Source organism: Carlito syrichta, unplaced genomic scaffold, assembly GCF_000164805.1.
Source record: "Carlito syrichta isolate Samal-C Ts95f unplaced genomic scaffold, Tarsius_syrichta-2.0.1 Scaffold309276, whole genome shotgun sequence".
NCBI classification, from domain to species: Eukaryota; Metazoa; Chordata; class Mammalia; order Primates; family Tarsiidae; genus Carlito; species Carlito syrichta.
Window position 1 is genome coordinate 2999234 of NW_007253372.1, and position 16784 is coordinate 3016017.

At 44.0% G+C, this 16784-nt stretch overlaps 1 protein-coding gene across 1 annotated transcript in view; it reads right to left on the reverse strand.

Moving 5' to 3' along the window:
* Positions 1-6245, reverse strand: part of ATG5 (autophagy related 5) — a 138026-nt gene extending 131781 nt beyond the window's left edge. Inside the window, exon 1 of the mRNA XM_008067062.2 lies at positions 6028-6245. The gene's annotated coding sequence lies outside the window, so the exon portion shown is untranslated. The remainder of the gene's footprint in view (positions 1-6027) is intronic.
* Positions 6246-16784: the final 10539 nt, after the last annotated feature.

Sequence of the window (16784 nt, forward strand, 5' to 3'; positions counted from 1 at the left end):
CAGGTCAAGGCTGCGGTGGCCGGGAGCGGCCACTGCACTCCAGTCTGGGCGACAGAGTGAGACTCCAGCTCAAAAAAAAAAAATTAAAAACTCAGTCATTGCCCAGAGGGCATTATTATCTCCAAATCTATTAAACATATAACGCACTTTCCGGTCCTTGGTTTCCTTACCCTAAAGCAGCCTTCCCCCTTGTCTTCCAACTTGGACATCTTCAGGACCCAACTCACTTTTCTTCTATGCGTGACTTGGCAGAATCCTCCTTGCTTTCTGATGGAACCTTGACTGTTCCTCTACCACAGCACTCCTAAGTTCATATCCATGACATTTATTTGTACATCTCCTCCAGTAGACTGTAATGCAGTCCCTGGGGATGAAGGATCATATCTCAGTCATCTCTTCATCTCTAATACTTGGAACAGTGTCGGGAATATAAATAGGTGCTCAAAAAATGTTCACTGAATTTGAATTTGTAGGAACGACAGAGTATGAATACAAAATTACAGAACCAAACAGAGTCTGGAGGAATGAGGTGAGCAGGTCAGATTAGATTTTTTAAATTAGATAACAGTGGATCATATACTGCTATAAACATCATGTAACTCCAGAAACACTATACATTTTACATTGCCTCACACTTGAAACACACAAGCCTATTATTACCATCTTAAAATGATGAATTTGGCATGACAATGTTAGATGGTTTTTCTAAAATCTTGTGGCTAAAAAATGGCAGAGTCAAAACTTCTAGAAGCCACACCCTTACCCAGATTTCCTATCTCAGTCTTTCCATCCTTCTATACTGATATCCAACATCACTTTTAACTCCCAAACATCTGTATGTCCACGGTACAACTAATGTTACTTTGTGACAGTTTTCATGGGGTGAGGGTAGTTAAATGTCAATATATCCTGTATGTTCAAAGAAGTAGCTTCAAAGATGCAGAACTTGAAGAATGGCATGAGGTGGGCAGGAGCAACAGTGCCAACTTTTTCAAAAATGTTGGGGTGGGAGGAACAGTAACTAGACAGCTGACACCATAACATGTTTTCATATCACATGTGACCCTAGGCAAGTCACTTTACTTCACTAAGCCTCAATTTCCTTACCTGTGAAATGGAATTAATAATACCCAAATCACAAGGCAGTTCTGAAAAAATAAATGTAGAAAGTGTTTGATATGGTAACAGACACATGGGGGGGCTAAAAAATGCAAGCAATTACTACTCCTTTAATGTCAAATCTGTACATGTAAAATGAGACCAGATCATGACGCATGCCAAAAGACTGTAGGGGTCTCCATTTCATCCCCCAGGCCTAGAAAGCCTATAAGGTTTTATAACAGTGAAATGAAAACAACTGTCTGGTAGCAGTGCACAAAAGCAGAGCCTGGAGACTGAGAACCTCTAAGACAGCTAAGGCATCGAGTAATGAGAGCCTGATCTGGAAAGGCAGTAGGGATTGAGGAGAAACAGATATGACTCTTTCAAGAAAGAATGAATAGAAGATGAAAATGACTAAGGGATAAAGACAGGGACAGGGGAGATTTACATGCTGACAGCAGGCCAATACAGTAAGGTAGTTAAGGGGCTTTGAAACAGTACTGACATGAGTTTAAAGCCCGCCTTCCACTTATAAGTTGTGTGTTCTTGGACAACAAACCCATTCTCTTTGAACCTATTTGTAAAATGGAGATAATGCTAGTTTTCACAGGACTATGAGGTGTTTAGCACATGGTAACCACTCAATAAATGGTATCCATATTTAAATGCACAGCTTTCTCATGTTTTTATGAGCCCTCTGCTTGGACACGCTCTCCTCTTTTGGTCAATTTTAATCCTCTTTTAAGAGTCAGCTTAAGATCTACCCTTTCCCTCCTTGTATAATCACTTCTTTAACAGGATGTACTACCAAGTCTTACAGTTTCCAGTTTACCTTATCTGTCTCCTGCCCCTCCCCACATGGAATTGGGAGTTCTTTTTTTTTTTTTTAAAGCAGGATTTATTAAGAGGACAGAAAAACTCCCACAGTGGGAGGGGACCCGAAGGGAACCAGGAGATCTTGACAGCAGAAATGGAGTGCTATTTACTCTCTTCTACCCAATAGTAGATAATTAGCACATAGCTTGCTTTGAAACTTTTGTTTAGTAATGGGGAAAATATGTAAACATATAAATCTAGCTACTGCCGGGCTCGGTGGCTCAGCCTGTAATCCCCCGCCTTTGGGAGGCTGAGGTAAGTAGATTGCCTGAGCCCATGGGTTCAAGACCCTCCTGGGCAGCAAGACTTCATCTCTACAATAAAGCAAAAAATCAGCCGGGCGTGGTAGCACATGCCTGTAATTCCGGCTACTTGGAAGGCTGAGGCGGAAGGATCACTGGAGCCCAGCAGGTCGAGGCTGCGGTGGCCGGGAGCGGCCACTGCACTCCAGTCTGGGCGACAGAGTGAGACTCCAACTCAAAATAAATAAATAAAAAAATCTAGTTACTTAAGACATTTTCCACCTAAACTTTCCATATCAGTACAGTCAAGCTTTAAATTCAGCAAACATTGGTATTTTAGATTTTCCCCTGCTATACACAATACATCAACACCAATTCAATTTGAAGGCAATTCAATTTGAAGGCAATGTTTTGGAAACAAAAAAGTCCCCACCCACAAGCAATCAACTACAAGTAAGCTTCCTGAGGGCAGGGGCTACTCTTCACTGCTCTATTTTCTGCGTCTAGTTTAGGACCTGGGACAGAGTAGGTGCCTCCCCCCCAACATCTGTTAACCAGTCAGTCATTCAGCAAATGGTATGACATGGCAAAACTACAATGCACAATTAATAGTCTCTTCCACACAACACACCAAGAAAGGCCAACCTACCCCCTGAAGGTATTTTTGTTGACAAAATCCTCAACTACCTAGAAATGTCAAATACTAGAGTAAGTGTGTAAACATCTAAAAATAATAATCTGCTCAAGCCTATAATCCCAGTATTCTGGGAGGCCGAGACGAGAGAATTGCCTGAGCTCAGGAGTTCAAGACCAGCCTGGGCAACTTGGTGAGACCTTGTCTCTACAATAAATCAAAAAATAAGCCAGCAGTGGTAGCGCACGTCTATGGTTCCAGCTACTTGGAGGGCTGAGGTGAAAGGATTGCCTGAGCCCAGCAGGTAGAGACTGCAGTAGCCGTGAGTGTGCCGCTGCTCTCCAGCCTGGGCAACAGAGTGAGACTCTGACTCAAAAAATAAAAGTCTATGTCATCTGGTCTTCCTTTAAATTCATAAACACTTACCTCAAGTCTGGGGCCTTAGCACTGCCTGGTGTTCCTGTATCTTCGTAGTCCACGAGTGCTCCCACGTTCCCACATCACTCTGCAGACCTTATCCTCCCTCCAATTTTCACATTTCCTCCTTCATCCTCTCTCTCAGGGAATGGCCTTGCTTTGTATTTCCTTCTAATCTGTTACTGTGAACCAGTGATTCTCAAGAGTTTTACTGAACAGCCCACTTTGGGTGGGGATGGGGAGGATGAGCAGAGAATGTTGTAAATCTCTCAGACCTCTAAATGCTGAAATGACCCAGGGCTCAGTCCCTGAACCACTCCCTTGGCTCATGGCTTTAAATGCCATTTATACAACTCCCACATCCATAGCTTCAGTTCAGACTTCTCTTCTGAACTCATTTCACATATATTATTGCATATGACATTTTCATTTAGAAATGTAATGTGCAAAACTAAAAACGATTTCAGATCTTCCTTCCTCCTCTCTCACACTGCTCTGGCCTTTCCCACTTCACTGAGTGGTACCGTCTTACCCTCTAGTTGCTCAGAACGTGACCTTCAGAGTCATCCTTGACCCTTCTACCTGATTGCTCTAGCTTCAAAGTAAATTAAGAAGCTGGGCATGGTGGTTCACGCCTATAACCCCAGCACTTTGAGAGGTGAGAGGATTGGCCTGAACCCACGACTCTGAGACCTACCTGGGCAACTTGGCGAGACCTCATCTCTACAAAAATCAAGAAAAATTAGCCAGGTGTGATGGTGTGCGCCTGTAGTTCCAGCTACTTGGAAGGCTGAGGTGGAAGGATAGTCTGAGTCTAGCAGTTCAAGGCTGCGATGGCTGTGAACATGCCACTGCACTCCAGCCTGTGCAACACAGTGAGACTACAGCTCAAAAGATAAAAAATTTTAAAAATAAGTCGAGAGTTTGCTCATTTTGCACCACCTCCACTATTACCACCCTGATTCAGGTCACCTTGACCATTAACCTGGATGAATGCAATGGCCTCCTGACAGCTCTCATTATCTCTATACCTGTGGCTTACGGCAATCAGAAAGACTCTTAAACCACAAATTAGATAACTTACTCCTTACTCAAAACCCATGTCATTCAAAGTAAAAACTAAGGTTCTTACAAAGTCCGACATGGTCCTACATGACCTGGCCCCATCTCCAGCGGAGCATCTACCACTTCTTTCCCAGCCAACCTAGCTGGTACGCTTCCACCTCGGGGCCTTTGTAGCCGCCCTTTCCACACGACACCCTTTTTTCACTCTCAGGACTCCACTGAAATATCTTTTCGGTGGCCACCTCTGCCATCTCTATCCGCCCTGCCCAACCCCCCTGCCCAACCCCCCATAGCATTCTCTGGATCCCCTTCATTGCTGCATTTTTTCCCTCTAGCACTTTTGACCACTTGACATACAGTCGGCCCTCCACATCCGTGGGCTAGGCATCCTTGGATTCAACCAGTCATGGATGGAAAATATTCCAGGGAAAAAAAGCTGTGTTTGTATTGAACATGTACAGACTTTTTTCCTTGTTACTGTTCCCTAAACAATACAGTATAACAACTGTTTACATAACACTTACATTGTATTAGGTATTATAAGTAATCTAGAGTTAAGCATATGGAAGAATGTACATAGGTTATATGCAAACACTACACCAGTTTACACAGGGGACTTGAGCATTTGAGAATTGTGGTGCCTGAGGGAGGTCCTAGAACCAATCCCCCAAGAATACCGAGGGTCAGGGATGACTGTACTTTAATTTTTGTATTAATGATTACTCCCCCCCCCAAAGTGAACTTTATGATGGCAGGAATTTTTGTAGTTTTGTTCACTGTTTAATTTACAGTTTAGTCCAGTGCCTGGCACATAGCAGGTATTCAGGACTTTGGAAATTAATGAAACGACCCCACACTTGAAGTGTGTGCACTATCCTAAAAACCCCAAATCATACAATCCCACCCTACTCCTTTCCCCCAATTTTAAGTAGCATACCTTTGAAGATCAAAGCACATGTTTAAATCGAGTGTAAAATTCCTCTCTAATACTTCCCAAAATTCAACCAACAACTCCCTCTATGGAAACTGCAAATAGTCCAGTTCACAGCCAAGCACCCCCCGTCTCAAGGACTCAGAGATTTACCCAGCGAATTCTGGAAGGCCTTGGAAGTTCAGCTGCTGTTTGCTAAGTCTCTGGGTTCTGATTACTCACGACATGCTGTGCCTGCTCACCCCTCGGAACAATCTAGAACCAACAGCCGCTTCGGTTCCTCAAGTTCAGGTATGGCTTGGAAATAACCCAAAGTATAACTTGAGAGCATTAAAGTGTTTTGCCAACAGAAAATGGCTTTGTGGGCACGAAATCTGATTATGAAACTGACACGTAAGGAATGCGGTGTAAGAGTTGGGAGACAATCGAACTGCCCCGGGCAAGAACCAAGGGTTCAATAACTGTTTCCACAACGAAGGTAGCGGCTGCAGCCAACTCCGGAGCCTGCCACGAGACCCCGGGTTTCCTACCTTCCCCGAGAGGGACCTCGCAGGCCACGCCCTCCAGCCGGCTCAGGGCTCGGGGGCGGCGTCTCGCCAACCACACCTCTGCCCCGAGGAGCCACCGTCCCCCGCCATCACCGTCCGGCAGCGCCCCTCCAGCCAGCCCTCGCCCCTCCCCGACCCTCCTCCTCCAGGCAGTCCCCCACTCGGGGACACACATCACACACACACACACACACACACACACACATACCCTACCCGAAGCGCCGGCTCCCCGCACCGGTAGCAACGCTCGATTGCGAGCTGTCTGTCCGACCCGCCGTCCTGCGGAGACGCTGGAGCAGGACCCCGAACACCCGCGCAGCCGCAGAAGGCACCGGTGCGAGGTCCGAGCCGGACCCCGCTGCACTTCCGCCCTCCGGGATCCCTCGGAACACCACCAGCGGCGCCGCGGAGCCGGGGAAGCTCACAAGTCCAGTCACCCTCGGCGCCCGGAGATGACGTCACGGAACCACGTGGCCCGGACTCCGCCCCCCCCCCCACCCCCGCCCCGCCCCGCTAGGAGGCCGGAGCCGCTCTTGAGCATGCGTAGACTGTCTGAGCCTTATAGGCGCTCGGAGAGGTGGCCGAACCGTTCCAAGTTCAGAACTTCTCCGATCTTCTGAGGGTCTCGCGCTAAAGCGTAGTCATTGGTGCTTTGGGAGGTTAATGTGACAGTTCTGTAAAAACAGAGTTTCCAAATTACTGAAACACGAGCCGGGCTAGGTGGCTTATGCCTGGAATCCCAGAACTCTGGGAGACTGAGGCCGGAGGATCGATCGTTTGAGCCCAAGAGTTCGAGATCAGCCTGGCAACATAGCGAGACCTTGTCTCTGCAAAATAAAAAATTTTTAAAAATTAACTGGGTATAGTGGTACGCGCCCTGGAGTCCCGTCTACTTGAGAGGCTGAGGTGGAAGGATCACCTGAGCCCAGGAAATCGATGCTGCAGTGAACTGTGATCATGCTACTGCACTCCAGCCTGGGAGACAGAGTGAGACTCTGACTCAAAAAAATAAATAAATAAATAAAAATAAAATTACATATATGTGTACATATATATGTATGTACAGTATATATATACTGCCTCTCTAGAACTTGATCACAGCATCCCTCTCTTCCTGGCATCACGTAACAGTATTAATAAAACATTAGTTTTCAATGTACTTTCACACCCATTTTCTCATTTGATCGTATTTTCAACTTTATTGGAACCACAGCAGGCATTAGTAGCTGAATTTAACAGAAGACAGTATGAGTACTGAACCCTTTCATCCATCCAAAAGTGCATATTTTTATCTTGCTGTTTGTGAAAATAAGTAATTAATAAAACTACTCTAAAAAACTGTTTGAAGCTGGACGTGGTGACTCACGCCTGTAATCCCAGCACTTTCGAAGATGGAAGCAAGGGGATTGCCTGAGCCCAGGGGTTTGAGATCAGCCTGGGCAACTTGGTGAGACCTTGTCTCTACAATACATCAAAAAATTAGCCAGGCGTGGTGGCATGTGCCTGTGGCTCCAGCTACTTGGAAGGCTGAGGTGGAAGGATCGCCTGAGCTCAGCAGGTGGAGGCTGCGGTGGCTGTGAGCATGCCACTGCACTCCTGCCTGGGCGACAGAGGGAGACTTCTGCTCAAAAAAAAAAAAAAGAATGTTTGAATCGGATCTATCCAAAGTATTAATTACCAGGCATTTAAGTTTTTCCTCTTAATTAGACTTGCCCTAATGCCATGCATGCCAAATAAATACTGTGCTGAAACTCAAAAAAGGTTCCTGATATTCAAGAAGAAAAGGAAAATTCTAGTAGTAGCCACAGGATTCCTTTTAAAGTAAAAATCTTCTTGGAGGTTGACTAGTACAATGATTTTTTTTTGAGTTGGAATCTCACTATCACCAAGGCTGGAGTACAGTGTCATGCTCACAGCCACCACAGCCTCAACCTGCTGAGCTCAGATCCTTCTGCCTCAGCCTTCCAAGTAACTGGAATTACAGGCATGTGCCCCATGCCTGGCTAATTTTTTGATTTATTGTAGAGATGAGGTCTCGCCAAGTTGTCCAGTCTAGTCTCAAACCGTGGGCTCCAGACAATCCTCTCACCTTGGCCTCCCAAAGTGCTAGGATTATAGGCATGAGCCACCACACCTGGCCTACAGTGATTTTCAAATGGTGAATTACAATCCATTGGTGGGTCATCAAATCAAGTTAGCGGAGCATAACTAGCATCTTTTAAAATGAAATAAAATAGAAAATGTCAGCATGCCTCACACATGCAAAGGATAAATACTGTTTCCTGAAATTTTCACTTCAGTACGTATGTGGTATACACTGGGAAGGAGTGTGAGATATATCTCTTAGCAGTAAAAGTTTGAAAGCCACATTTCTGGTCCACTTCACCTCCTCAATTCTGAAATCCCCTCTATAGTGTCCCAAGCAAACAGCCAATAGCCTCTGTTAGAAAACTCTTGGAATTAAGGTACATGACTTTTCTCATGGGAGACAAAATTTGCTTTTGAATTTTGTATACAGAATTTGCTTTGAAATGTACCAAAAAAATAAGATGGATTAAGGGATGGATGGATGGATGGATGGATGGATGGATGGATGGATAAATATGTGATTAACCAAGTACAGTAAAATGTAATGGTAAAATCTAGGTGGTGGGTTCATTGTAAGTTGGTATTTACTATAAAACACTTTCAACTATACTGTATGTTTGAAATTTTCCCTAATAAAACATTGGAGGAAAATTGTGTATCAAGAACCCTAATAGGAGGTGGCAGATGCCTGTAATTCTGGCACTTTGGAAAGCAGAGGTGAGAGGATTGCCTGACCCCAGGGTTCAAGACCAGGCTGGGCAACATGGCAAGGCCTCATCTCTGCAATAAATAAAAAAGTTAGCCAGGCGTGGTGATGTTCACCTGTAGTCCTAGCTACTCAGGAGGCTGAGGTGGGAGAACCTCCTGAGCCCAGGAGGTTGAGGCTGTAGTGAGATGTCATGGTGCTACTGCATTCAGCCTGGGCAACACAGTGACACCCTGACGTTAAAAAAAAGCCAATAGTATCAAATGTTCTGTATCTCTTCCGAGCACTGAGGCCATTCTGTGCTTCTACACATCATTCCTGGACAGCCCATCACTACATCTCCTCTTCCTCACTTGGCATATACTCCTCCTCTTTAAGACTCACTTCATGTTTTGGAAAGCTTTTTCTGCCCCATCCAATTCAGCTTCCTCAGTCATGTTTTGGGCCCCCAACGCCCACCATAATGCCTGGCATTCAATCAGTGTTTGTCAAAATAAATGATACTGAACATGTACGCTCTTCCAGAATTCCTGTCACTTTCAATTCACAAAATCGTTCCCCATAGCTTAGTGTTGAGGTGAAAAGTAGCCACTTCCTTTATTACTTCATGAATTTCTGAGTGATAAAATCTCAAGGAATGTTGAAAGAAGGTCAGGCACAGTGGCATATGCCTATAATCTCAGTACTTTGGGAGGTCAAGGCAGGAGGATTGCCTCAGCCCAGGAGTTCAAGACCAGCCTGGGCAATATGGCAAGACCTCAACTTTAGCCCCCCCCCCCAAAAAAATTAAAAATTAGCTGGCCATACTGGCACACACCTGTAGTTCCAACTACTTGGAAGGCTGAGGCAGAAGGACAAAACCTGAGCCCAGCAGGTCGAAGCTGCAGTGACCAAGAGAATGCCACAGCATTCCAGCATGGGCAACCAACAGAGCGAGACTCCAACTAAAAAAAAAAAAAAATGTACCAAATGAAGAAAATACAGAACATATACACGATGGAATGTTACATAGCCATAAAGAGGAACAAAATCATGATCTTTGCAGCAACATGGATGCAGCTAGAGACCACCACACTAAGCAAACTGTCATAGAACTAGCCCAGGTGTTCAAGACCAGCCTAGGCAACATAGCAAGACCTCACCTCAACAAAACGTTTTTTAAAAACAGCTAAGCATGGTGGCACGTGCCTTTGGTCCCAGCTACTTGGAAGCCATAATTGTGCCATTGCATATCAACCTGGGTGACAGAGTGAGACTCCAACCCCAAAAAACAAACTAACAAACTCAGACCCAGATGATGGGGAAGGAATTAACCCTCATCCACCTTGATTTCTTTTGGAGCTATGATTATCTATGGGGAAAAAAAACAACTAAGAATTATACATAATCAAATTAGCCTTAGTCAGAGAGCGATGACATAGTTTCTTTAGCCCTTAATTTTTTTTTTTTTTAAGTCTTGCTGTGTTGCCCAGGCTGGCCTCGAACTCTCGGGTTCGAGCAATCCTTCCACCTCAGCTGTTTTTAGACTCACAAAAAAAGTGTTTTTAACGGTAATATGCCCTCCCTCCCCAAAAAAGGGATTTCTGGCTTATGCTAACAACCCTAGGCCCACATTCCCACATAGCAACCCGGAGCTGGGGATGAGTGCCTACTGCCCTCTTTTACGATGGGCATGCGTTTCCCAGTGTGCCACTGTGCCAATGGGCACACCCTTCACAGTGTGCCATTGTGCCCTTGCTGTCACTTCTTGGGGTCACCCACCTGAGCGCTTCAGCGTCAGAGTCTGGCATTTTGTATTTTGAAAGTACTACCTGTCTCAGCCTATTCCATGTAGATGCCAATGTTGCTGAACAAAGGGCCACAATCATCAGTCCAGAATGTGTTACACTGAAGAACTTAGCACAGTTGATTGTGAATGTGATCATATTTATTATTAGGGTGAACTGAGGCAGGGTGGGTGGTGCCGTGGGATAAAGCAAAGATTTGCAGAGATAAAGCAAAGGAATGTATTCACATTTCGAACAGATTCCAAACGGGACTGGCAATGAGAGACAGTGTGGCCCAGGGGTTGAGGAAGGAGGGCTTTTAAAGTTGTAATCAAGAAGACAGGGTAAAGAAAACTCTCCAGCAGCTTCATCCCTGAGTATTGATAACACCGGTCTTGTGTCCTTGGCGTTGGCAGGGCAACCAGTCCCGTGACTTCAGGGCCTTCAGCCTCTGGTAGGTTGGTGGGTAGTCACGTTAGGCTGATTACAGTTAGGTCAGTTTGGCCTGGGTAGCTGGTAAACAAAAGCTTAGAATAGACAAACTTGGGAGATGTAAACAATTTTTTCTTTTTTTTTTTGGCTGATTCAGAGTCTCACTCTCTTGCCTGGGCTGGAGTGCAGTGGGATGCTCACAGCCACCACAGCCTCAACCTGCTGGGCTCAGGCAATCCTTCTACCTGAGGTTTTCAAGTAGCTGGAACTACAGGTACGTGCTGCCAAGCTCGGGTAATTTATTTATTTTAGAGACAAGTTCTCGCCAGGTTGCCTGGGCTGGCAATCCACTTGCCTCGGCCTCCCAAAATGCTAGGCTACCAAGCCTGATCCCCTTTGCTGTTCTTAAGTGCTATTTTCACTTGAGCAAGCATATAGTCACGTGAGTTCAAGAAAAGCCTAAGTGGCCGAATGAAAACTTGATGCCAGGAAGTAAAGACTCATCGTGAAAGCAGAGTCTCTCTAGTTCCTGGCTTGATTTTAGAATGCCAAGTCAATAGATACAAATGGGATTGCTATGATGGTTGAGCATGAAGTGTCTCAAGATAATATCTGGATCTTCTAAATGTTCTCTCTCCTCATAGGAGAAAATACTATATTTACTATATAATGATACGCTGGGTTGGCAATGAGTGTGCCACTGTACTCCAGCCTGGGCGACAGAGTGAGACTCCAACTCAAGAAAAAAAAAAAAAAAGGAACAGCAAATGTATCACTTGATTGTATTTCATAGATTTTTTTTTTTAAAAAAAGGTAGCCGGGCTCGGTGGCTCAGCCTGTAATCCTGTGGTGGGAGGCTGAGGTGAGTGGATTGCCTGAGACCACGGGTTCGAGACCTGCCTGGGCAGGCGAGACCTCATCTCTACAATAAATCAAAAAATCAGCCGGGCGTGGTAGCGCATGCCTGTAATTCCAGCTACTGGGAAGGCTGAGGCGGAAGGATTGCCGGAGCCCAGCAGGTCGAGGCTGCGGTGGCCGGGAGCAACCACGGCACTCCAGTCTGGGCAACAGAGTGAGACTCCAACTCAAAAAAAAAAAGGAAAGTTTGTGGCAACCCTGCATTGAGTAAGTCCATCAAGTCTAAGTTTCCAGCAGCACATACTCATTTTGTGTCTCTGTGTCAATTTTTCATTATTATTGTATCTGTTATAGTGATCTGTGATCCGTGATCTCTGATGTTACATATCATCATTGTTTGGGGCACTTTGAGCTACATCCATATAAGATAGTGAACTTAATCGATACATGTATGAGTTCTGACTACTATACCACTGGTCATTTCCTTGTCTCCCTCTCCTCTGGCCTCCCTGTTCCCTGAGACATAACAGTATTGAAATTAGGCCAATAAGTAATCCTACATTGGCCTCTAACTGCTCACTTTAAATCAAAAGCTAGAAACGATTAAGCTCAGTAAGGAAGACGTGTAGGAAGCTAAGATAGTCTGAAAGGTAGGCCTTTGGTGACAAACAGTCAAACTGGGTTGGCAATGAGTGTGAATGCAAAGGAAAGGTTCTTGAAGGAAATGAAAAGCAAGGCTCCAGTAATCACATGGATGATAAGAAAGCAAAATAGCCTTATTGCTGATGTGGAGAAAGTCTGAGTGATCTGGATAAAAGATCAAAGCAGCCACAACATTCCCTTAAGCCAAAATCTAATCCAGAGGAAGGCCCTAACTCTCTCAATTCCATGAATGCTAAGAGGTGAGGAAGTTGCAGAAGAGAAGTGTTAGGTCACACTCCCAGTACGACCTCCAGAAAGTTAGGTCAGGCCTGCCGGTTTATGGGTGTCTGGTGTGTGATCCTATGCTGCAAGAAAGATGCAAAGAATTGCACAGAAGTTGGGTTAGAAAAGAGTTTATTTAAGTAAATTAGAGACAAGGAGGAAATTCACCTCCCCAAGGTAGCGGAGGGGGCCAAATCCAGAAAACATGGTGATGGCCATAGCTCAAAGAACACATGTCCACACCAGAGTCTAGTAAGGATATGGCAGTCAGCTACTCATGGTTGAGTCCTTTTACTCCTTCCCTTTGGTGGGAGAAGGTCATTAAGGTGATTGGGTGGTGGTCTACTCCATGTCATCACAAAGGGGCAGGTAAGTGCAGGTAATGATGTCAGGTGATGGACAGTAGGCCAGTGGGTGAGTTAGTCACATGATTGCTGCCATGGTGGTAGGGTCTGTCTGTGTCATGAAGTTCATGAAAGGCTGATTAGGTTAACTTGGGTCTTATGGGTGGAGGCAAATACTTGAAATAGAAAAGCTAGCTAGGACAAACAAGTTGGTAAGGGGTTTGAAAAACAATGATCAACAGCTACCTCTGAGAAACAGATTCTGTCCTTGACTAGTGATTAGAGAGTAAGTTAAGTGAACCGCTAGAAAAACATGAGACTTAAGCAATGTTAAAATGGTTGTTCATTGGGTATATTAAATCCACATTATGTCCTTTCACAAAGTTTGAAGCTAGCAGAGGTTTGTTCATGAGGTTTAAGGAAATAAGTCATCTCCATAACCTAAAAGTGCAAGGTGAAATAGCTCGTGCTAATGGAGGAGCTGCAGCAAGTTATCCAGATGGTCTAGCTAATATAACTGGTGAAGGTGACTACAGTCAACAACAGATGTTCAGTATAGCCAAAACAGTCTTATATTGAAAGAAGATACCATCTAGGACTTTTATACCTAAAGAGGGGAAGACACTGCCTGGCTTCAAAACTTTGAAAAATATACTGACTCCCTTGTTAGGGGCTAATACTGCTGGTGACTTTAAGTTGAAACCAGTGCTCATACATGATTCTGAAAATACTAGGATCCTTAAGAATTATGCTAAATCTACACTGTCTGGGTTCTGTAAATGGAACAAAACCTGGATGACAGTACATCTCTTTACTGAATATTTTAAGTCCACTGTTGAGACCTACCACTCAGAAAAAAGATTCCTTCAAAATATTACTGCTCTTTGACAATGTACCTGGTCACCCAAGAACTCTGATGAAAACATAAAGGGGGCTGGGCTCGGTGGCTCAGCCTGTAATTCCAGCACGTTGGGAAGCCGAGGCAAGTGGTTTACCTGAGTCCATGGGTTCGAGACCAGCCTGGGAAACTTGGTGAGACCTCATCTGTACAATAAATCCAAAATTAGCTGGGCATGGTAGCGCGCACCTCAGTTCCAGCTGAGGTGGGAAGGATCGCCAGAGTTCAGCAGGTCGATGGTGGGGTGGCCATGACTATGCCATGGCACTCCAGCCTGGGTGACCCAGTGAGACTCCAACTCAAAAAAAAAGAAAACATTAAAGGAGATTAGTGTTGTTTTCATGCCTGTGAATACATCTATTCTGCAGCCATGGATCAAGGAGCAAATTCTGCCTCCAAGTCTTATTGTTTAAGAAATGCATTTCCTAAAGCTAAAGCTGTCATAGATAAGGATTCTTCTGATGGATCTACGCAAGTAAATTGAAAACCTTCTAAAAAGGATTCACCGTTTCAGATGCCATTTAGAATATTTGTGAGTCATGGGAGAAGATCAACAAGTCAATATTAACAGGAGTTTATAAGAAGGTGATTCCAACCCTTAAGGGTGACTCTGAGGGGTTTGAGACTTCAGTAGAGGATGTCATTGCAGATGTGGTGGAAACAGCAAGAGAACTAGAAATGGAGCCTGAAGATGTGACCAAATTGCTGCAATTTTATGATAAAACTTGAACAGATGAACTGCTTCTCAGAGAATAACAAAGAAAATGGTTTCTTGAGATAGAATCTAGTTCTGGTGAAGATGCTGTAAAAATGTTGATGAAAAGAAAAGGAAAAAATAAAAAATAAAAATGTTAGGTCAGGGGTTTGAGACCAGCCCGGGCAACTTGGTGAGACCTCATCTCAACATTAAATCAAAAAATTAGCTGGGTGTGGTAGCGCATGCCTATAGTTCCAACTATTTGGAAGGCTGAGGTGGAAGGATCACCTGAGCCCAGCAGGTCGAGGCTGCGGTGGCTGTGAGCGTGACCATGCCACTGCAGTCCAGTCTATGCACCAGAGTGAGACTCCAACTCAATAAATACATTAATTAATTAATTAATTAAAATGTTGATAAAGCAGCAGCAAAGTTTGAGAGGATTTACCCTAATTTTGAAAGTTCTACTGTTTATAAAATGCTGTCAAACAGTATCACATGCTACAGAAAAATCTTTCATGAAAAGAAGAGTTAATTGATGCAACAAACCTCATTTTTATTTTATGTTTTTTTTTTTTTTTTTTTTTGAGTTGGAGTCTCACTCTTTCATCCAGACTGGAGGGCAGTGGCATGCTTCTGGCCATCGCAGCCTCGACCTGCTGGGCTCCAGTGATCCTTCCGCCTCAGCCTTCCAAGTAGCTGGAACTACAGGCACGCACTACCACACCCGGCTAATTTTTGATTTATTGTAGACATGAGGTCTCGCCAAGTTGCCCAGGCGGGTCTCAAACTCGTGGGCTCAGGCAATCCACTCACCTCGGCCTCCCAAAGGCGTGGGATTACAGGCTGAGCCACTGAGCCCGGCTAACAAACCTCATTTAAAAAATTTTTTTTTATTTTAAGAAATTCCCCCAACCACCCCAACCTTAAGCAACCACCTCCCTGATCAGTCAGCCCTTGTCAACACCAAGGCAAGACCCTCCATCAGCAAAAAGATGACTACCTGGTAAAGGCTCAGATGATAGTTAGCAATCTGTAGTGCTGAAGTATTTTTAAATCAAGGTATATGTATTGGTGGCTCTCTATATACAGTTATTTAGATGTAATATTATTACACATATAACAGACTACAGCAGAATGTAAACATTTTTATAAGTACTGGGAAACAAAAAAAATCATGTTACTTGCTTTATTGTGGTATTTGCTTGATTACAGTGGTCTGAAATCAAGCACTCAACAATCCTTGAGATACGCCCAAACACATTTTAGAATCACAATTTGGAGCAGTCTTTCTGTGACTACCAATGTAAGATTTATAATACCGTATGTAATTCTATAATGGCTACAGATAAAATATGGTTTCTGTTGAAAATATTGTGCTATAAGACCGTACAGGCTAGGCACAGTGGCTCATGCCTCTAATCCCAGTATTTGGGGAGGCCAAGGCAGGAAAATCTCTTGAGCCCAGGAGCTGAAAACTAGCCTGGGCAACATAGTGAGATTTCATGTCTACTACAAAAAAAGACTGCATGATTACAGTTACTGAGTCATCTCTATGTACTTGTCTACACAGATGGATTCTGTAGGAGTAAATTAAAGAAGCATGCCAAATATTATTTGGAAATACATACACACTCACAACTATATTTTAATTTGTACTCTAATTTTTCATTCTGTAAGTTAATATTATATCCTAAAAAATTTGCATTCGATTTTTTGACTGCTCCCATGTACATTTTTTCCTACAAAATGTGAGAGGACAACAATAGATTTAGGTTAAGAGCATGCTATTGAGAGACCCAAGAAACCAAGAAACTTATTTGCTGTAAAAGTAGCGTTTAGTTCACTATATTTCATATATCCCCACCTCATGTTTACTATATATTTTGTGTATTCCTACCTCATGTATTTTATGAAATCTTAGTACTTTAAATCCTACCTCAGACCCCGTAGAATTAGGCATATGTCGGGTTTTAAGCAGTGTTTGTATTTAGAATCCTTGGGTTAAGCATTGTCAACCCCAAACCAGCAGGCTAACTTATGCTTTTACAACGGGATGTAAAGGATAAAGTGATAAGCCTCTTTCAAACATTCCTACAAGGTGGCACCAGACTTAGAGGAGCCAGCTCCTCTCTAGGTGGGCTTTATCACCGGTTTGTATCTCAGTGATAATTTACACACAGTGGCTATGTAAACCTGCAGGGAACAAAGACTTTTATAAAAGTAACCACCTTGCTATAATAAGCTTGCTATTATAAAT